We start from the raw sequence: 23,673 nt of genomic DNA on the forward strand, positions 1-23,673 counted from the left end.
AGTGGTTAGCATTCGACTTGTGGCTTAACTGCCTTATGCAGAGATACATGCAGTACAAGGTACCTTATACAGGTCTAATATTAAGATTATGTAAAACCATCGGACACATTTGTACAACTAACAATGTCGTTTACAGGGTGCCAGACAATAAGAGCCGGGAAGGTTGACGAGGTCTGGGAACAACGATATGGCAGCGAAGACGTGTTCATTGTATGAGTGGCGCTCGATCAACAGGGGTATGTCATGGACGATGAACACAGCGAACATCATGGCGAAGAAGCACCCGAAGAAGGTCACGTTGAAGCTTCCCAGGGGACAGTAGGCCTGGCAGGACCCAAATACACCGTGAGATAGAAACGCATCAGGCAGGTAAGGAACTGTTGAAAACATTATGAAAGGAAAGAAAACCTGAATAATCAAGTAGAACAAAAACATGTGGACGTGGTTGATCAGGAAGGGGCAGTAGGTGGTGACTTGGTACTGCCTCATGGCTGCCCATAACGTGTAGATGATGAGGTTAATCATAGCAGCTCCTGTAAGGACCGTAAATTGCAAAACCCCCCTACCTGTTAACATATAAAAATTGCAGATCATTAAGACAACAAACCTCCATAAAACAGTAGACAGAGAGATACAAATAACATTTCAGCATTGCCTGAAAGCCACACAACTAAATAACGTTCCCATCTGTAGGGGACCGTGACGCCTGAGAGGGGGATGAATTAGGTAACTTAAAAATCTAACTCTGTAAACTATGGTTTTTTTTTCTAACCCTAGTAAAACTTATGTAAAAGATAAACTATCTAAATGTGCAACTACGGTTTTGCTAGTGTGTTGCTATCTCTACCGCAAAAGGAGTAATACAATCAATGTAAATGCAGAAGCTAAAGAGCAAGGTAGAGATATGCAAACTCCCGTCGATGACTCTGGTATTTTTACCGATGTATCGAGAAGCGCGCAAGCTTCCCCCTAGTCCTCGTTGGAGCCCCTCGCAAAGAATCCCTCGCAAGGGCCAAGCTCTCGGTCGGGTAACTCCGTACATAGCCTCGGGCATTCCCCACGCACAAGTGGGTCTCCGACGTGCCTTCCGGCAAGCCTCTCCTGGATGCTCCCCGCCGTCTTCATTATCAAGCTTCCAGCCGAAACGTCGCAGGCCTTGTTCCCTCCGGTACACGGTGGCGGCCACACCACAAACTCGGTTGGTGTGATCTCGCAAGACTACAAGCCCCTCCGATGTACAACAATGGTGCTCGCAAACACCGAGTGACAAGAGGTATACAAACCTTACTAAACACTAGGCCTAAATCTAGAGCAAGCGCATAAGCGGTGGTCTAATCAACCTAAGCACTTCACAAAGCACCTACGCTAATTACCTAATGAAACACTAAGCACTATGCAAGTGGAGGTCACTAAAATAGTGTATCAACACGCTTGGTATGTTTCCTAAGCTCCACACTCATTTGGCTGGTTGGGGGTTGTATTTATAAGCTCCGCTGAGAAAGTAGCCATTGGGGACGAAGTCCCGCTTTTCTGCTACTGACCGGACGCTGGAGTCGTCCTGATCGGACGTGTCCGGTCGTCCCGACCGTTGGAGTCGCGAACAACTGATCGGACGCTGCCAGCGTCCGGTCACTTACCACTGGACGCGTCCGGTCGCAAGTTCGCCGCTCTGGAACCTTTCTGTACTCGATCGGACGCTGCTGTCCTGCGTCTGGTCGGTTTGCCGCCAGCGTTCGGTCACTTGCTGAGTGTGTTGTCGGACTAATGAACAGTGCCATTGGTGTGTCCGGTCGATTCACTTGTTCAGCGTTCGGTCGCTGCTCCTGACGCCTGCTGATGTCGAGCCACTGATCGGAGCGTCCGGTCACTTTCTTCCAGCGTTTGGTCCATCGTCCGGTCACTTCTGTGAGCTCATTTCTTCACGATCTTGCGTATGGCTTGGTTCCTATCTTCGTGCTTAGACTTAGCTTGATATCTTGGGTCTTCTCTTATGCTCCTAAGGTCTTGCTTGTGGTGTTGATCATCGGATCATCACGTCGCCTTTGTCTAAGTCACGTCTTGCACCCTATTGAACTACAAAACAATCGCTTGCAAATTCATTAGTCCAACTTGGTTGTGTTGGCCATCAAACACCAAAATCCAAAGTAAATGGGCCTAGGGTCCATTTTCCTTACAATCTCCTCCTTTTTAGTGATTGATGACAACACGATCAAAGCAATCAAATAATCAAAATTTGTAATTTAAAAGCTATCTACTTGCTAGGATGCAATGCAAGGGACAATGTTATATGATGCTAGAAGATACTACTTGAAAGACTAAAAGATACTACATAAAAACTTATCTTACCCTTGCAAATGTCCCCATATAGCATTATGGATTTAAGCCTTGCTTCCTACAACTTCTTCCCATTACATAGGCAATCCAAAATCCACTATTGTCCCTTTCTTGGACCATTACCACTTGTAGACATCACTTTTAGACCATTACCACTTGTAAATTATTATGATCTAGCTTTTGATCCTATAAATTAATGTTTGCTTTTGGTCCTCTAAATTCTCCCCCTTTGGAATCAAACACTGAAAAAGAAGACATTAGTAGCATAAGGGAGGGTCAAACTTTGTGATCCTTTGTGTGTAGAGTGGAATAGGTCACAAAATTTGACTCTCACATTATATAGATTAAGCTCCCCCTAAATATATGCATACATATTATAGAAGACAAAACATATGCATAATTAGCAAATTATTTCCTAAGAGAATTTAATCTATATAGTGCATGAAGAAAGCATATAAATATCAAAATGAAATCAACATAATGATATCGGTTTAGAAATACCACATGTAGGAAGCCAATTTGATTTTTACCACTTGCAATAGGTGGTGGATATTTGAAGTACGATGCTTAACTCTAAGGACTCCATTTTCCTTGCAATGAGACTACTGTAACACCCTGGTGTTATGCCAGCATTTAGGCACTGCAAATCATGCATATCATGCGTCATCAAGCATCCTAATCATACATGCTTAATCATGTAAATAATAACTGAAACCCTGCTTCGAAACATACGAAACATGCTCGTGAAACATGAATGTTGCATACACTTGTTTAGAGTTGTTTTTGCCCTAATTATGCTTGCTAGGTTAGTAAAACATGTTTGGCTATCATTGTAAATCATCTAGAATTATTTAGCACAATTTTTGGAGCAAAGTTTGTATTCAAATTATTGCCAAATTTTGCTTTAAAAATAATTCTCCAAAATTAGGGTTTTGAGTTAAAATTGACTTTAATTTTATAATTCAAAATCTAGCTAAAATTGGACTTTGGTCATAAAAGCAAAGTTGTAGAGGATTAAATTCTAAGCAACTTTTATTTTTGGGCCATTTTCAAAAGAAGTCATTTTCTTGCTCAAAATGATATTTGAAAACTGGTATTTGAAATTTCCTTAAAAATCAAAAATGAAAAAAAATGCTTTTCTCCTTTCACGGGCCGCCGCCTTGCTTCTCGGCCCACGACCGAAGCCGGCCTGGCCTGCCGCAGCGCCCGCCGCTCGCGCGCCCCGCGTTCGGCCTAGCCCAGCACCGCGTCCGGCCTGCCCCAGCGCTGCGCCGCGCCCGTTCCCGTGCGCCGCGTCCCGACCGCGCCAGAGCATGCCCGCCGCGTGGCGACCATGCACCGGTGACGCCCGCCGCGCGTCGTAGCCGGTCTGCCTCGCCCTCCACGCGCGCGCCTACACCTACCGAGCAGCGCTGCGCTCTCCACTCCGCTCGCCTCTCCACTCAGCCAGCCGCAGCAGCCTCAGCTCCCGCGTGCAGCGAGCTCTGCCACCGAGCGCTGCAGTCGCTCCACCGGCGACGTGCTCCTCCTCCTGCGCCTCATTCCTCGATTCCGCCCGCCAGCAGCTCTGCCTCGCTCTCTAGCACCTGGTGCTCGCGGTTGTGACGCCTTTGAGCCAAGGTAGAGCCTTTTTGTGCGCTTCGCCGCCGTCAGCCATGGCGCCGCCGTGCTCGGCCGCCGTGGAATGCGTCCTCCTTCCCTCCTCCACCCTTCCTAGTTGCCTGCTCGGGTTCGCCACCTCCTTGCGAACCCCGCGCGCTCGTCCGCTTACCCTGACCCGGCCGGCAATGGCCGCCGGCCCGCTGGCAGAGCCCGCGCCGCCGTGGCGTCTCGACGCCGACGTGGCTTCTTGCCTCGGCCGAGCTGGGCCAGGCTGGCTTGGGCCGAAGCCCCAAGCTAGGTCGCCGCCCTTCCCTTTCGCTCGGTCTGAGCAGGCCGAGTGTGGCCGTGGGCCAGTTGGTTTCCACGGGCCGGCCCAGTAGGAGTAGGAAGATTTCGTTTTCAATTTTCTTTTATTATTTGGAAAGAGAAATAATTTAGAAAATGTTTGTATACTCAAATTTGCTCCAAATCTGTTGAAATAAATTTTACTAGGTTCCTTGTCACCAGATCTACATGAGAAAATTATTGCATGTCATTTTTAAGATACTTTTCTGTAGAGCTTTATTTAATCCTTGATATTGCTGATAACTTGAAAAATGTGTAGAAAAACCTATAGGCTTCAGAAAAATATGATTTCCAAGTTTGTTAATCTTCTTATGTAATGTACTTCCTAGGAAAAATATGTGTCATGCATGTGCTGTATAAAAATTATGAGGTGTAGTTCAAGTACCTTTAATGGTTGATTTTTGTTATTTTTGCTAGAGAGCAAAGATTGTATAAAATATGCATGTGATAATTTTTTTACAGTGATTATCTGCTGTGTAGAACATAGGAAAAATATTTCCTCTGTTGTTTGACACTTTTCACAGTACAAAGTATTTTCATGTTCATAATCATGCCATAGCTTGTTATTTTTGTGTAGGCTAATCCACTCATTCAAATACCATGAAAATCTGATGGTAGACTACTTAGGGTAGTACTGTGCTATGGTAATTTTCTAAGATTTTTCTAAGCAATAAGAATAGATGTTACTATTCAAACCTATTATTAATTAGGGTTTAATTAAGTGTGGCTTTATGTGTGATTAAGAAATTAGTGAAGCTTTGGTGTATCTTTGAAGCAATTAATAAGATGTGTTGACTTCGCATATTAGTAGTAGAAGAGAATACAGTAGATGACATATGCTTGTAGTATATGTTCTTGGATGATGTTGACTACCTTGCATTCAAGCATATCTATTGTATTCATCTCATCCGATGCACCGATTGCATAAGCACTTACGCACATTGCATCATATAGGATCGCAAACCGAGAACCCAGTCATCATACCCGAGGAGCTCGAGGAGCAGCTCGAGGTGCAGCCGCAGGAAGTGCCCGAAGCCGACGAGGAGGATGTTGAGGAACTTCCGGAGTGCCCCGATCACCGCCCGAGCTCCTTCGAGAGAGGCAAGCCCCGGAGCATTTTTCTCCCCGGTTTGCAATCATTAATTCAATGCTTTACTTTAATTGATGCATTATGTTCAGGAGTTGTTTGCAACCGTTGGTGCATTATACCTTGTCTACCTTTGTTACACTATATCCTTGTTATCTTGGTATCCGCAGTCGAGTCAATGCTTAGCTGGCTTAGACTGGTAGAAGTCGGGTGATTTCCTGTCACCTGCGAGCTATAGGTGGTTACCTGGATCTGCTTGGATAACTATGTAGTCATGGTATAACTAAGTGTTAAATGAAGTTGAGACCGGACGGAGACTTACAGAGTTTTGGACTGTAGTGCTTTCTGTCTATGTCGATTAAGGACCGACCGTTGTTGGGCCTCGAGTCATGTTGAACGCATGCCTTACATTTAGCTGGCCGGATAAAGTACCTTCCGACCGCGAAGCTAGGAGATTATTCGGGCCGAGTAGATTGCCCACAGCGCACTGTACTGGAGCAGGTGTGGTAGGACACGGGGGCGAGATGATAAGACCAAAGTGCAGTCGGTCGGCCCCCGGGTACATGTGGTTCCTAGCAAACTCGAGATTCCTGGATAGTTGACTCGGTGATCAATATCTCACTTTAGCGGGTGAGTGAGGTTTGTGTAAGGAATAAATCACCAGCTGGTTAGGAATCGATTCGAATCGCCATCGCTCCTGGATAGTGAGCACTTAACTTGAGTTACTTCATCGTAGTAATGTTAATGGAACACTTGGACAGTTATAATGAATATGACAATATGGAAGTTGTTAATGATCATTGGTTATCATTATTTGCTTAATCACATGTTTGCTCTAGTATAGGTGTAAATCTAGTCGACATGTTAGTAATAATTAACTTGACAATAATGCTTTTGGAAAGGTTCTTGAAATGCTAAAAATGCTTCTTTTTGCAAATGAGTCAGCTACCCTACTATAAAGCCTTCATAATCCTTGGTGTCACTTATTTTCGGTTATGTCAGGTAAGTCTAGCTGAGTACCTTCTCGTACTCAGGGTTTTATTCCCACTTGTTGTAGATGGACAGATGTATTATGGCTACTGTATCAACTGCCTTTATCCTGCGATGGGTGATGCTTAGGACCATGGGCATGGTCATTCCTTATGTCTCGTCTGATGCTTTTGTTGGAGATGATCATTAGCTGGCACTGTATTTGAACTCCGTGTGAGTGTGTGTGGCTTTGAACAAATGGCTTCCACTACTTCTATTTGAACTCATTTTGTAATAACTATGTTTAAACTCTGATATATCTGAGATGCAAACTTTTATGTAATATGTGATGGTGACCGCTAAACTTATTACGATCTTGGCTGGGATGTGAGTTGGTTTGAAATACTTCGTGATTTCATGGACTACCGGGTTATACGGGCATAAGTTTGCTAAATCGTCTGCTCTGGCGGATGATTTTCTTACTTAATTTCGTATAATTGGTCGGTTCTGTTACAGCTGGCATCAGAGCATGGTTTAGCATGTTACTATTCACAAGTGTATTTAAAACAAAAAGATATTTGAAAAACGTGATTTCCAAACTATAAAGTGTGTCAGTGGTCATATCCTTTATGCCCAGTTAAGGACTTTAGGTGGCTTAATTAAGTACTGACTTGGGGTTCTTGCATCATATTTCTCTTTCATCGCTCATACGGCGTGCTATTGTATGAGTGCCACTTGTTTGAGTGGTAGTGTATGGATCAATTGCCTCTACGCCTCGGTAAGTGTGAGTTGTGAGAGCATGATCGGATACACCGCCGATCTAGAGTGAATGCTTATATGATGCTGGAGTAATTACATGTTCGATGCATGTTTTACGAAGGTATCTTATGTGTGGGTATTCCGTCTGTTGAGGCGATGCCGTCAATAGGATGATGGTTCGGGTAGTTACTACCATTGTACACGTATCTGGGGATTCATGTAGAGCGTGTAGATAAAATTTAATGCTTTTATGCATTCATTGGGCTGAAATGAATCTTCTGCAGGTACATAACAATGCTATCGTGTAGAACATATTAGCTACGTATTTGAGAGATTGTTTGTATGCCACCGAATCGTCGCTAGAAATTATTTATTTCATAAGTTTGTGAGAACGTACGGCACGTACATACATCATATTACTTGTGCATTTCATTCATGTCATGCATTCCTCCCCTTATAAATTGATTATCTCATTTTGATAAAAGTTGTATCACCTAAAATATGTTTCCCCAGGGTAATAAAAGAACTTTTGCTACAGATGGCCCGCACAAAGCAAACCACTCGTAAGTCCACCGGAGGAAGAGCACCTTGACGTCCGTTGGCCCTAAGGGAGCACCGCACCACAGACACCTTCTTGAGCGAGTTTGGCATGCCGACCTTGCTTTGGAGAGTGCTCCATGACGTGGGGTACTCAGAGGGTCAAGATCTGGTGTACTCTTGGAATGAGAGCCAGTTAGCAGAGGATGGACTCACAGTGGTAGAGATCACGGTTCCTACTCTTGGTGATGCTCCAGATTGGGATGGTTGGCACTTGGAGTTTGAGGGTCGCACTCCTGCTGAGGGTGCAGAGGGAGCAGCTTTCCATGTCATCAGGGATATCATGAGCAGATTTCCCAGTGGGCTTGTAGTAGCTCTAGCTGGCACCTTTCCTAGGGATGATCCTCGTGATGCTATTTGGGTTTAGCCTTAGGGAAGTGCCTTGGTCAGAGGTCTAGCTGAGGGATAGGCTAGCGACAATCAGGCTATGAGTGCTATGTTCGCCACCATCAGAGCGTATGAGGGTCTCAAGAGTACCTACTGGACTTTGACTGGCTTACATGGTCAGGATAAGCTCAAGGGGAGAAAGCAGAAGAAGAGACAGGCACATGCTATAGCTAGTTTGCAGGAGCAGTTAGCTGATATGAACTTACAGCAAAACCAGGTGATTGAGAGAGGTGATAGAGCTATGTAGCGGGTGCATACGTTGACTCAAGCCAACAACAATGTGGACCGTATGATTGGACAGTTGGTTTAGGAAAGGAATGAAGTCTGGGACGAGAGGGACCTTCTGCTACAGAGGGTCGATGAGCTAGAGGAGTACAACGGCAACCTGCATGAGGAGTTTCACGTGCTTTACAATGGGGTTGGCCCATATGCTCCACCAGACGCCGCTGGCATGGACATCGACAACGACAACGAGGACGAGCCTGTAGTTTCACCTGGGGGCGATGGTGACATCTCTGATCCCGACGATGGCCCCGAGGAGTAGGCTAGTTGCCTTGCGCTAGTATCTAGGTCCTGTCGCGATGACCTTTCTTTTGTTGGCATGTAACCTAATGTATTTTGCTTCGAACTTATGAGACTTGACATGTGGTTGGAACTTGATTAAGAATGCGATATCTGAACGCATAAAAGTCCAGTGTATGTATGCTGGCAATTGGTTGTATGGACGCGATGTTTGCTGTTGAAGTAATTCGATTAAGTAATGTTGTTTTAATTGGGATGCGATTGTTGTGCCTCTGTTTTATTGTATGAATTTATTCTCTCCAGTAAATTTAGTACGGCATAATTTTTCCTTCACTCGTAATTATTACAGCTTCACTCAATCATTACTTGTTGCTAAAATATGCAAATGACAAACACTCGCCGTACCACATATGAGGCCGCTGAGACCGGTGCTAACGGTGCGAGGACCGGTGGTGATGGTGGAAACCACGGCAACAACAATGAGCCTCCCCATGAACCGCATTTGCCACCTCTTCCCCCGTTTACCCCAGAGATGTTCCTTGCATAGTTGCTCGGGAGTCAGCGCAACGCGGAACAATTCCAGAAGAACATGGAGGATTTTTTGCGTACCATCGCCAACAACGTTCAGCGTGGTAACAATCAGGGTGGTGGTATTGGAGTGAACCAATATAGCAACTTCAAAGATTTTATGGACACCAGGCCACCAATATTCAAGGAAGCAACAGAGCCACTCGATGCTGAGGAATGGATCAATACTATGGAAGATAAATTCCGTGTGTTGAGGATGACTGAGGTATTGAAAATGGAGTATGCTACACATCAGTTGCAAGGACCAGCGGGGATGTGGTGGAAGCACCATCGCACCACCTTCCCTCCAAATGCTCAGATTTCATGGAGAGAGTTCACTGAGGCCTTCCGTGGAGTTTATATTCCACCTGGGCTGACCGAGATGAAGTTGGGAGAGTTCTTGGCATTGAATTAGGGCACTAAGACCGTGACACAATATTTGCATGCCTTCAACAACTTGTGTCGTTATGCTCCCGACATGGTTGACACCGATGCTAAGAGAATCGCCAGTTTCAAGAGGGGACTCAATCCAAAAAGGATGAAGCATGTGGGTACCAACAACCGCGTCAGATTCAATGACTTCATCAGCGACTGTCTGAAGCAGGAAAAGAACAACAACGCCAGCACCGCAGCCAAGACTCGCAAGCGAGCACTAGAGGGTGGTCTGTCCCAAGCAAGAGCACCTGCGGGAGGTCATCCTCCATATCGCCCATCGGCACCTAGCGCTAGGTTCAGGCCACCTCAGTAGAGAAGTTAGAATTTCCATGGACCCCAGAAGCCTTACAAGATGGCAGTACAGCCCAACAAGGCAGCCGCAACAACGGTACAAGGTAGTTCCAAGGGAGCTATGGGATCTGCTGGGACAGTGAGGGGACCCTGCTATAACTGTGATCAACCCAGCCACTTCTTAAGGTTTTATCCTTATCTGCCCAAGAAGAAGAAGCAGACTTATAATGCTAGGGTGCATAGTACAACTGTGGATGAGATTCCTGAGGGAGAGCTCATCACTGCTGGTAAGTTTCCTGTCAACCAAAACCCTGCAGTTGTTCTCTTTGATTTTGGATCATCGCATTCTTTTATGAGTCAAGTATTTACACAGAAATATAAACAACTATGCATAGAATTGGGTTATGGTTACCGTATAAGTTCAGCAGGGGCTGATGTTTTGACCAATTGGATGGTTCGAGGGGCAACCCTTGAATTAGGTAGCAGGAAGTTCTAAGTGAACTTGATAGTTATGCCTGGACTAGTTTTGGATGTCATTATAGGGATGAATTGGATGAAGGATTGGGGAGTAGTCATAGATATTGAAAGTCGAGTACTTACCCTTAAGGATCCTCTGGGTGAGGGTACTTTCTAAGTACCATTGCCTCGGAGAACAGACCTTATAAGTGTGACATGTGCTACGGCAGTCATTCCTATTCATAAGATTCTGGTAGTGTGTGAATTTCTAGATGTATTCCTGGATGAGCTACCTGGTCTTTCACCGGATAGGGATATTGAGTTTGGAATTGAGTTAATCCCCAGAACAGCTCTGATTTCAAGGAGACCCTATCGGATGCCTCCAGATGAATTAGCTGAGCTGAAGAAGCAACTAGAAGATTTATCGAAAAAGGGGTTTATCTGGCCAAGCAAGTCTGAATGGGGATGTCCCGCCTTGTTTGTGAAGAAGAAGAAAGAGGGCACATTGAGAATGTGCGTAGATTATAGGTCACTTAATGCTGTAACCATCAAGAATAAGTATCCCTTGCCTTATATTGATGTTCTGTTTGACCAGTTAGCTAAGGCTAAGATGTTCTCAAAAATAGATTTGAGATCCGGTTATCATCAGATCAAGATTAGGCCACAAGATATACTGAAAACTGCATTTTCCACCAGATACGGGTTGTATGAGTATCTTGTCATGTCCTTTGGCTTGACAAATGCTCCTGCATACTTTATGTTTTTGATGAATACAGTTTTCATGCTAGAATTGGATAAGTTTGTGGTCGTGTTCATTGATGACATTCTGGTGTACTCTGAGAACGAGAAGGATCATGAAGAGCATCTAAGAATTGTCTTGACCAGACTTAGAGATCATCAACTGTATGCTAAGTTTAGCAAATGCAAATTCTGGTTGAAGAAAGTTCCTTTCCTTGGTCACATTCTGTCAGAAAATGGAGTTTCAGTCGATCCAAGTAAGGTGCAAGAGGTTATGGATTGGAAGGCACCGAACATAGTTCCTGAGATTAGAAGTTTCTTAGGACTAGCCGGTTACTATCGTCGTTTTATACCAGACTTCTCGAAGATTGCCAAGCCTATGACAAGTCTGCTACAGAAGGATCACAAGTTTGTGTGGACAGAGGAGTGTGAAGCAGCTTTTCACACTTTGTGGAAACTGTTGACCACTGCTCCTATTCTAGCACAACCAGATATCGAGAAACCATTTGATGTATTTTGCGAGGCATCAAAAACTAGATTGGGCTATGTTCTTATGTAAGAAAGGAGAGTCATTGCTTATGCCTCACGTCAATTGAGAAAGCACGAGGTTAACTATCCAACACATGATCTTGAACTTGCTGCAGTTGTGCATGCCCTAAAAATTTGGAGACATTATCTACTTGCTAATGTGTGCAACATTTTCACAGATCACAAGAGTCTCAAGTACATCTTTACCCAACCAGAGCTAAACATGAGACAACGCAGATGGTTGGAATTGATCAAGGATTACAACTTGAATGTGCAATATCATCCTGGAAAGGCCAATGTAGTGGCAGATGCTTTGAGCAGAAAGTCACATTACTTGAATGTGCAGCCATTACTTGAAGATGGGTTCGATCTGATGCATCCTACTATGTTACATAGTATTCAGATTAGTTGCTCTTTTGAGAGTAAGATAATAGAAGGCCAGAAAACCAACAAGGGAATATTCCACATCAAAGAGAAAATAAAAGAGAAGCCATCTCAGCACTTTAAATTAGATGAACAGGGTATGTTGTGGTTTGACGACCGTCTTGTAGTTCCCAAGGATCGAGAGCTTAGGAATAAACTCATGGATGAAGCTCACCTTTCTAAGCTAGCTATCCATCTGGGAAGTAGTAAGATGTATCAAGAACTAAGACCTCGTTATTGGTGGACCAAAATGAAGAAAGAAGTTACAGCATATGTCGCCAGATGTGACACATGTTGTAGAGTGAAAGCCATTCATATGAAACCTACCGGTTTGTTGCAACCCTTGTCAGTCCCTAGTTGGAAGTGGGATGATATAAGTATGGATTTTATCTCGGGTTTGCCCACTACTAAAAAAGGACATGATTCAATTTGGGTAATTATGGACCGTCTTACTAAGACCGCTCATTTCTTACCTGTCAAGACAGAATATCGACCACCTCAATATGCCGAGAAGTATATCGCCAAAATTGTGAGGTTGCATGGTATACCAAAGACTATAGTATCTGATAGAGGATCACAGTTCACGGCTCACTTTTGGGAACATTTGCACAAAGGCTTAGGAACTAGTTTGATTTGTAGTACCGCTTATCATCCTCAGATAGATGGTCAGACTAAACGAGTGAATGCTATTTTGGAGGATATGTTAAGAGCCTGTGTGTTGTCTTCTAAGGGATCATGGGAGTCATGGTTACCATTAGCTAAGTTTGCTTACAATAATAGTTATCAAGAAAGCATCAAGATGGCTCCATTCGAAGCTTTGTATGGTAGAAAATGTAGAACACCACTAAATTGGGTCGAGCCTAAAGATAAAAGGTATTATGGCATTGACTTTGTAGAAGAAGCCAAGAAGAAAGTTCATATTATTCAACAAAATATGAAGGTAGCTCAATCACATCAGAAAAGTTATGCAGACAGAAGAAGGAGACCCCTTATGTTTGAAGTTGGTGACTATGTTTATCTGAAGGTCACGCCAATGAAGAAGAAAAGGTTTGGAGTCCGAAGAAAGCTTGCCGCTAGATTCGTAGGACCATACAAGATCTTAGAAAAAGAGGTCCAGTAGCTTACAAGTTAGAGTTACCTGAGACAATGAGTACCATCTTCTCGATTTTCCATGTATCCCATCTCAAGAAATGTTTGCGTGTCCCGGAGGAAAGAATAGAACCTCGAGGCATCCAACTCAAATCAGACTTGGTGTATCGTGAGCAACCAGTCCGTGTGTTAGACACTAAAGAACGTGCTACTCGGAATAGTATGGTGAAAACATACAAGATACAGTGGAATCATTATGATAAGGGAGATGCAACCTAGGAAATGGGAGAATATCTACAAAAAGCTTATGAAGATTTTTATAACAAATGGTTCATAACCCAAATCTCGGGACAAAATTTTTATAAGGGGGAGGGCTATAACACCCTGTTGTTATGCCAGCATTTAGGCACTGCAAATCATGCATGTCATGCATCATCAAGCATCCTAATCATACATGTCTAATCATGTAAATAATAACTGAAACCCTGCTTCGAAACATACGAAACATGCTCGTGAAACATGAATGTTGCATACACTTGTTTAGAGTTGTTTTTGCCCTAATTATGCTTGCTAGGTTAGTAAAACATGTTTGGCTATCATTGTAAATCATCTAGAATTATTTAGCACAATTTTTGGAGTAGAGTTTGTATTCAAATTATTGCCAAATTTTGCTTTAAAAATAATTCTCCAAAATTAGGGTTTTGAGTTAAAATTGACTTTAATTTTATAATTCAAAATCTAGCTAAAATTGGACTTTGGTCATAAAAGCAAAGTTGTAGAGGACTAAGCAAAGTTGTAGAGGACTAAATTCTAAGCAACTTTTATTTTTGGGCCATTTTCAAAAAAAGTTATTTTCTTGCTCAAAATGATATTTGAAAACTGGTATTTGAAATTTCCTTAAAAATCAAAAATTGAAAAAAATGCTTTTCTCCTTTCACGGGCCACCGCCTCGCTTCTCGGCCCACGGCCGAAGCTGGCCTGGCCTGCCGCAGCACCCGCCGCCCGCGCGCCCCGCGTTCGGCCCAGCCCAGCACCGCGTCCAGCCTGCCCCAGCGCTGCGCCACGCCCGTTCCCGCGCGCCGCGTCCCGACCGCGCCAGAGCACGCTCGCCACGTGGCGACCATGCGCCGGCGACGCCCGTCGCACGTCGCAGCCGGTCTGCCTCGCCCTCCACGCGCGCGCCTACACCTGCCGAGCAGCGCTGCGCTCTCCACTCCGCTCGCCTCCCCACTCAGCCAGCCGCAGCAGCCTCAGCTCCCACGCGCAGCGAGCTCTGCCACCGAGCGCCGCAGTCGCTCCGCCGGCGACGTGCTCCTCCTCCCGTGCCTCATTCCTTGATTCTGCCTACTAGCAGCTCCGCCTCACTCTCCGACACCTAGTGCTCACGGTTGTGACGCCTTTGAGCCAAGGTAGAGCCTTTTTGCGCGCTTCACCGCCGTCAGCCATGGTGCCGCCGTGCTCGGCCACCGTGGAATGCGTCCTCCTTCCCTCCTCCACCCTTCCTAGTTGCCTGCTCGGGTTCACCACCTCCTTGCGAACCCCACGCGCTCACCCGCTTGCCCTGACCCGGCCGGCAATGGCCGCCGGCCCGCTGGCAGAGCCCACGCCGCCGTGGCGTCTCGACGCCGGTGTGGCTTCTTGCCTTGACCGAGCTGGGCCAGGCTGGCTTGGGCCGAAGCCCCAAGCCAGGCCGCCGCCCTTCCCTTTAGCTCGGTCTGAGCAGGCCGAGTGTGGCCGTGGGCCAGTTGGTATCCACGGGCCGGCCCAGTAGGAGTAGGAAGATTTCGTTTTCAATTTTCTTTTATTATTTGGAAAGAGAAATGATTTGGAAAATGTTTGTATACTCAAATTTGCTCCAAATCTATTGAAATAAATTTTGCTAGGTTCCTTGTCACCAGATCTACATGAGAAATTATTGCATGTCATTTTTAATATACTTTTCTGTAGAGCTTTATTTAATCCTTGATATTGCTGATAACTTGAAAAATATGTAGAAAAACCTATAGGCTTCAGAAAAATATGATTTCCAAGTTTGTTAATCTTCTTATGTAATGTACTTCCTAGGAAAAATATGTGTCATGCATGTGCTGTAGAAAAATTATGAGGTGTAGTTCAAGTACCTTTAATGGCTGATTTTTGTTATTTTTGCTAGAGAGCAAAGATTGTATAAAACATGCATGTGATAATTTTTGTACAGTGATTATCTGCTATGTAGAACATAGGAAAAATATTTCCTCTGTTGTTTGACACTTTTCACAGTACAAAGTATTTTTATGTTCATAATCATGCCATAGCTTGTTATTTTTGTGTAGGCTAATCCACTCATTCAAATACCATGAAAATCTGATGGTAGACTACTTAGGGTAGTACTGTGCTATGGTAATTTTCTAAGATTTTTCTAAGCAATAAAAATAGATGTTACTATTCAAACCTATTATTAATTAGGGTTTAATTAAGTGTGACTTTATGTGTGATTAAGAAATTAGTGAAGCTTTGGTGTATCTTTGAAGCAATTAATAAGATGTGTTGACTTCGCATATTAGTAGTAGAAGAGAATGCAGTAGATGACATGTGCTTGTAGTATATGTTCTTGGATGATGTTGACTACCTTGCATTCAAGCATATCCATTGTATTCATCTCATTCGATGCACCGATTGCATAAGCACTTATGCACATTGCATCATATAGGATCGCAAACCGAGAACCCAGTCATCTTACCCAAGGAGCCCGAGGAGGAGCTCGAGGTGCAGCCACAGGAAGTGCCCGAAGCCGACGAGGAGGATGTTGAGGAACTTCTAGAGTGCCCCGATCACCGCCCGAGCTCCTTCGAGAGAGGCAAGCCCCGGAGCATTTTTCTCCCCGGTTTGCAATCATTAATTCAATGCTTTACTTTAATCGATGCATTATGTTCAGGAGTTGTTTGCAACCATTGCTGCATTATACCTTGTCTACCTTTGTTACACTATATCCTTGTTACCCTAGTATCCGTAGTCGAGTCAATGCTTAGCTGGCTTAGACCGGTAGAAGTCGAGTGATTTTCTATCACCTACGAGCTATAGGTGGTTACCTGGATCTGCTTAGATAACTATGTAGTCATGGTATAACTAAGTGTTAAATGAAGTTGAGACCGGATGGAGACTTATAGAGTTTTGGACTGTAGTGCTTTCCGTCTGTGTCGATTAAAGACTGACCGTTGTTGAGCCTCGAGTCATGTTGAACGCATGCCTTACATTTAGCTGGCCAGATAAAGTACCTTCCGACCGTGAAGCTGGGAGATTATTCGGGCCGAGTAGATTGCCCGTAGCGCACTGTGCCGGAGCAGGTGTGGTAGGACATGGGGGTGAGATGATAAGACCAAAGTGCAGTCGGTCGGCCCCCGGGTACATGTGGTTCCTGGCAAACTCGAGATTCCTGAATAGTTGACTCGGTGATCAATATCTCACTTTAGCAGGTGAGTGAGGTTTGTGTAAGGAATAAATCACCAGCTGGTTAGGAATCGATTCGAATCGCCATCGCTCCTGGATAGTGAGCTCTTGACTTGAGTTACTTCATCGTAGTAATGTTAATGGAACACTTGGACAGTTATAATGAATATGACAATATGGAAGTTGTTAATGATAATTGGTTATCATTATTTGCTTAATCACATGTTTGCTCTAGTATAGGTGCAAATCTAGTCGATAGGTTAGTAATAATTAACTTGGTGAGGCGAGCTACTTCTTGCTTGAGATGCTCATTCTCCTTTGCAACCTCTTGTGTGCATGTATCTACAATAACTTTCTCAATACAAACTTGGTTGCATAAAGATGAGTCTAAACATAAATCATTACAAGAAATAGAGGCCTCCTTTTTAGACATGTTAGAACTTTTCTTTTTAGATGCCTTAGTGGAGGTTGTACCAATGGCTTCAAGATTAGCAACTTTATTAGTTAGCTTATTACAGTGTTTACACATGATTTCCATTTTAGCAAGTAAACTTTTATAAGCATCTTGTGAGCTAGCTAACTTTTATTTTCATTTTTCATTTTTCTTTACAAGTTGCTCATCATTGATTGAGCATGCATTTGTTGTTGCACTAGCCTCAAGTTTCTCAATTTTAGTAGATAGTTCAACATTGAGATTAGCAAAGTTCTCATATTGTTCAAGCAAAGTTTTATATGCTTCTTGTGAACTATCTAGCTTTTCTTTTATTTTTTCAAGCTTCTTTTGTTGACTAGTGCAAACTTTAGCATAATTAAGATTTTATTGCACAATTTCTTTATAAGAAGGCATTTCATCATTACTATCACTCTCACTAGAGGATGGGCTTTCGTTACCTCATGCCATAAGGCACACACATGAAGAGCTTGATGATGAGTGCTTGCGCCCTCGCCTCTTGTGATGGTGTTCTTCTTCAATTGAAGAATTATCCCATGACCTTATTGATGTGAGGGCTTGGTTCTTGCACGCCTTCTTCTTTGTCATGGGTGTGAGCTTGTTTGGACAAACTTCCACAAAGTGTCCTAACTCGCCGCATCCATAATATCCTCTTTTTCTTTGCTCATTTTTTTGATTGATGAAGATGATATCTTGAATTTGGATGGGCACACCCTTGACATTGAGCCTTTGGATCATCTTCTCCACCTTGTTGATAAGTTTGATTGATTCTTCATTAAGGTCAGAGGTGGAGGAGGAAGATTGATCATCATCACTTGAATCTTCATCATCATCATCATCCTCATCATCATCTTCTTCTTCACTTGAGGAGCTTGAGCTTGAGCTTGTCTCAACTTGCTTGCCCTTCATCTTCTTTTTCTTGCCACATGCAAGAGCTTTGCCTTTGCTTGATGAAGAGGCTTCTTCTTGACCCATCTTGCGTGACATTTCAAATGCCACTATCTTGCCAATGACTATGGCCGGGGTCATGGTGCTCAAGTCCTCCATGTTGTGAAGGATGGTAATGATGCTTGCATATTTCTTTTGTGGTAGCACGGAGATGATCTTCCTCATGATGTCCGCATCATCTAGCTTTGTTAATCCTATAGAATGGAGCTCATTAATAATTAGATTCAAACGAGAATACATATCATGAACAAGCTCATCATCATTCATTTCGAAGGAATCATAATTTTATTTAGCTAGACAATGTTTTTACTCACGAACATTACTTGTGCCGCCATGGAGCTCTTGAAGTTTTAACCAAATTTCATGTGCCGTATTTAAAGTAAATATTTGGTTAAACACATCCATGCTAAATGATTCAAACAAGCAATTCTTTGCTCTAGCATTGAAATGAATTTCCTTTTCATCACTCTTCATGGGTTTATCAGGATTCTTAATGGGTTTCATCCCATCATGAGTGACTCTCCGAACTCCCAAATCAACCGCCTCAAGGTAGCAAGCCATTCTAGCTCTATAATAGGGGAAGTTAGTGCCGTCAAAGTGCAGAAGCCTAGAGTTATCCATCCCAACTACTCTAAGTAGCATCGGCTCAACGACGGTTAAGCCAAAGGCCCAAATTGAGCCAACCGACTCTGATACCAATTGTAGGGGACCGTGACGTCTAAGAGGGGGGGTTGAATTAGGCAACTTAAAAATCTAACTCTATAAACTATGGCCTCTTTTTCTAACTCTAGCAAAAACCTATGCAAAAGATAAACTATCTAAATATGCAACTATGGTTTTGCTAGTGTGTTACTATCTCTACCATAAAAGGAGTAATACAATCAATGTAAATACAGAAGCTAAAGAGCAAGGTAGAGATATACAAACTCCCATCGACGACTTTGGTATTTTTATCGAGGTATCGAGAAGCACGTAAGCTTCTCTCTAGTCCTCGTTGGAGCCCCTCGCAAGGAATCCCTCGCAAGGGTCAAGCTCTCGGTGGGGTAACTCAGTAGATAGCCTCGGGCCTTCCCCATGCGCAAGTGGATCTCCAACATGCCTTCTAGCAAGCCTCTTCCGGATGCTCCCTGCCATCTTCACTATCAAGCTTTCGAGCAAAACACCGCGGGCCTTGTTCCCTTTGGTACATGGTGGCGGCCACACCACAAACTCGGTTGGTGTGATCTCGCAAGACTACAAGCCCCTCCGATGTACAACAATGGTGCTCGCAAGCACCGAGTGGTAAGAGATATGCAAACCTTACTAAACACTAGGCCTAAACCTAGAGCAAGCTTATAAGCGGTGGTCTAATCAACCTAAGCACTTCGCAAAGCACCTACGCTAATCACCTAATGAAACACTAAGCACTATGCAAGTGGAGATCACTAAAATGGTGTATCAACATCCTTGGTATGTTTTCTCAGCTCCACACACTCATTTGGCCGGTTGGAGGTTGTATTTATAAGTCCCACTGAGAAAGTAGCCGTTGGGGACGAAGTCCTGCTTTTCTGCTACTGATTGATCGGATGCAAGTGGAGATCACCAACAAAAAGGGGATATTTGCATTGAGAGTGTGGGCACCGAAGATCAACTTGTCAATATCTTCACCAAGCCACTTGATGAGAAGAGGTTTTGCAAGCTAAGGAATGAATTGAACATACTTGACTTCTCCAATATGTGTTGATGCACCCCCAATTATATGACATGCCTCTCCTTTGAGCAATCCAAGGTAAAAGTTGATTGGCATGGCATACATCCTTGCTAAGAACATGATTAGTGCATCTAGACATATTTCGCATCTAAATAGGCTCATACATGAAAATCAAATAAATTTGATGCCTGTATGGTACCACTATTGCTTGTATGTTTGAAATGATCTAGTGGTAGCATATGACATGTTTGTGGGCTTATAAACCTAGTGTTTGATCTAGAAAATAAGCTATAAGTGTTTAACTCAATATGGTACAAGATAACCCTTATTTGGAGGTGTGAAGAAGCTTGTCCTTGGATCAAACCGAACTAAATATCTTTTGCAAGTCATCTAGATTGAACTAAATTGGAAAAATAATCCTCATTTCACACGATTTCACCCCAACCTATCTATAATTTGAGCTCACCTTTTGTACTAATTGTTGACATTGATAATCCTAACATATCTGTACTTTAAGCCTTTGTGGTCATTGATGACAAAGGGGGAGAAATAGTGTACAAAGATAGTGAAAAGACAACAAAGATATTGATGACAAAGGGGGAGAGATAAGATATGACAAAAGAAGGGGATCAATTAAAATTTTGAGTATACAAATAGGGGGAGCAAGCTCATGAACTTGTATGGTGCATTTAAATGTGCATTATATATGTTTGCTTGCATGTCACAAGTTTTAAGGTTCAAATATCTATGCTTGTGTGGTGTATGCTAATTGTAAGATTGAAATGATGAAATAAAAATCTAGCATGCATAGGTTATCTAATGATTTCATCTCAAGAGTTTCCAAGTGATATTGAGCTAAAGTAACTAGACTTATGTTCTTCTTATGGAAACTAGACCCGTACTTCTAATGTTGATTTCACGTGGCATTCTAGTTTTTGTGTATGTCTAGTTACTAATAGTGCTAAGGAAGGTATATTGGTGCACTCCGATTGGTATCACGCTTCAAAGGTCCATCTCTTATACCTTAGCATCATTTGGTAGACATTGTCTCCTATATTTCCTATCTAAGCATATGTGCAAGCTACAATCCAAACTCTTAGCACATATATAGGGGGAGCAATTACTACCATTTGGAATTTATGAAACTTGTCCATAATCCTTTACACATGGTAAATATGCTTGGGCAAGCAACATGAATTCAATTGAACTTTAATTCATATCTTTGTGTAAGGATTGTCATCAATTACCAAAAATGAGGAGATTGAAAGCTCTAGTTTGGTTTTGGTTAATTGATGAAACCCTAAGTGCTAACCTAGTTTATCAAGGTGATTATGAGATAGGTAGCACTACTCCAAGTGATGAAGCAATGGTGAAGATCATGACAATTGCGATGGCTTGGTGATGATCAAATGCTTAAACTTGGAAAAGAAGAAAGAGAAAAACAAAAGGCTCAAGGCAAAGGTATAAATTGTAGGAGCCATTTTGTTTTAGTGATCAAGACACTTAGTGAGTGTGATCACATTTAGGATTGATAGCCGTACTATTAAGAGGAGTGAAACTCGTATCAAAATGCGGTTATCAAAGTGCCACTAGATGCTCTAACTCATTGCATATGCATTTAGGATCTAGTGTAGTGCTAACACCCTTGAAAATATTTGTGAAAATATACTGACACATGTGCACAAGGTAATACACTTGGTGTTTGGCATATTTGAGCAAAGGTGAAGAAGATAGTGATGAAAGAGGGCCAGTCTCGCTGTTTCACAAAGGGACCGGCGCGTCCGGTCAGGCATGGCAGTGAAGACCTGGTGTTAGTCTTGTGATCGGACGCTAGGTCTCGGACTGACCGGATGTTGGAAGGTAGCGTCCGGTCAAAGCTGACATAGCAGTACCGAGATCATGTAGACTAATCGGACACTGGCTGTGTCCGGTCAAGGTCGACCGGATGAGTCCAGTCAAGATTTGTCGTCTCTGGGAGCTTACTGTAAACGACCAGACGCTGGGGGTTCAGCGTCCGGTCAGTTTTGCTGTAGCGTCTAGTCGTGTCTCGACCGTTGAGATCGGCTAGCTACGGTTGAACGTAGAGGGACACGTGGCACACATCGCACGACCGGACACTCGGAGCGTCCGGTCGGCCCGTGTTCAGTGCAGTGAGGAGCCCAACGGCTCTATTTCGTAGGGGCTTCTATTTAAGCCCCATAGCCGGCTCAAGTTCACTCTCTTGGCCATTTACATTGACATAGCAACCTTGTGAGCTTAGCCAAAGCCCTCCCACTCATCTTCATCATTAATTCATCATCTTTGTGAGATTGGGAGAGAATCCAAGTGTATTGCTTGAGTGATTGCATCTAGAGGCACTTGGTATTCGTGTTTTACTGCAGATTTCGCTTGTTGCTCTTGGTGGTTGCCACCACCTAGACGGCTTGGTGCAGCGGTGGAAGATTGGCACGAGTTGGTGATTGTTCGTGGCCATCTCCGGTGATTGTGAGAGGATTTGTACCTTCTCCGGCGGAGCGCCGAAAGGTAACTCTAGTGGATTGATCGTGTCATTGAGTTACCTCACTTGTGGGTGGGTTCTTGCGGTGTCCAATCGTGTGGACGAGGTTTGTACAACACCTCTTAGCCGTCGAACCACCAAGTGTTGGTCGACACAACGGGGATGTAGCGTGTTGGCAAGCACGTGAACATCAGGAGAAAATCAATTGTCTCTTGCCATTTGGCATTTTCTCAGTGATTGATTTTATCTTCATCTTGTGATTGGTTCATCCCTCTACACGATGGTATAATCACCCTACTCACTCTTTTATATTCCTGCAAACTAGTTGTGGCAAACTCTTTAGTGTAATTAGAATTGAGAGCTTGATTTGTTATTTAAGTTCATCTAGTGGTGCTCTTTAGTGTAGTAAGTTTGAGAGCTCTTAGTGAGTAGTTTCATAGCAAGTTGTGTGTCTAGTAATCATTGCAACTAAAATTGTTGAATAGGTGGCTTGCAACCCTCGTAGAGCTAGAGCAAGTTTGTATTTCACTATTTGTCTTACTAATTAAAATGCTCTAGTTGATTTGTAGAATTTTAAATAGGCTATTCACCCCCCTCTAGCCATATTAGGACATTTCAAGCGCCCAGTCACTTGCTGAGTGTGTTATCAGACTAATGAATAGTGCCATCAGTGCGTCCGGTCGATTTCAGCGTCCGGTCGCTGCTCCTGACGCCTGCTGATGCCGAGCCACTGATCGGAGCATTCGGTCACTTTCTTTCAGCGTCCGGTCATTTCTGTGAGCTCATTTCTTCACGATCTTGCGTACGTCTTGGTTACTACCTTCGTGCTTAGAGCTGGCTTGATATTTTGAGTTTTCTCTTGTGCTCCTAAGGTCTTGTTTGTGGTGTTGATCATCGGATCATCACGTCGTCTTTGTCCAAGTCATGTCTTGTACCCTATTGAATTATAAAACAATCACTTATAAATTCATTAGTCCAACTTAGTTGTGTTGATCATGACACCAAAATCCAAAATAAATGGACCTAGGTCCATTTTCCTTACACCATGCACAACTGAGAACCCATCCGATCAAACACAACGAATCAATAACAGCATCATGCATTCACCCTGTTCGCTTGTTGGTTTCAGCCAGGCTTATTCAACCAGCCAACAGTGTTTTCCTCTCATAAAAAACTAGCAACAGCCAGCCCAAACCAGCACCAGCACCAACCAACGAACAGGGTGATCATACCAACAACCTACAGCAACTACAGCAAACACACAACGGGGATGGGATATGCGTCCGTACCAATGCTGGTGAAGGCGTTGGTCAATACGCCGATGCTCTGAGGCTGAAGCAGAGCGTGACGAGGCCGAGCAGCAGCAGATTCACCGGGGGCTTCTCCCTGTACTTGATCATCGGCCATAACGCCGCACGATTGAACATGAGCACACCCAAATTAACGGGACATGAAAAAACAGTAGGGAGGACAAGGCGACAGGCGAGGATCGGAGTTTAAGAGCGAGGAAAGTGAGCGGAGGTGCACCGACG

The 23,673-nt window shown here is 43.6% G+C and overlaps 1 long non-coding RNA gene across 1 annotated transcript; it reads right to left on the reverse strand.

Moving 5' to 3' along the window:
- Positions 1-55: 55 nt before the first annotated feature.
- LOC136546525 (uncharacterized) lies at positions 56-23,512 on the reverse strand. Its single transcript, XR_010781388.1, has 3 exons — positions 23,431-23,512; positions 409-566; positions 56-324 (listed from the first exon to the last, which is right to left on the reverse strand). It is a non-coding gene; the product is annotated as an uncharacterized lncRNA (long non-coding RNA).
- Positions 23,513-23,673: the final 161 nt, after the last annotated feature.

This window comes from Miscanthus floridulus, chromosome 3 (genome assembly GCF_019320115.1).
Source record: "Miscanthus floridulus cultivar M001 chromosome 3, ASM1932011v1, whole genome shotgun sequence".
Lineage (NCBI taxonomy): Eukaryota > Viridiplantae > Streptophyta > Magnoliopsida > Poales > Poaceae > Miscanthus > Miscanthus floridulus.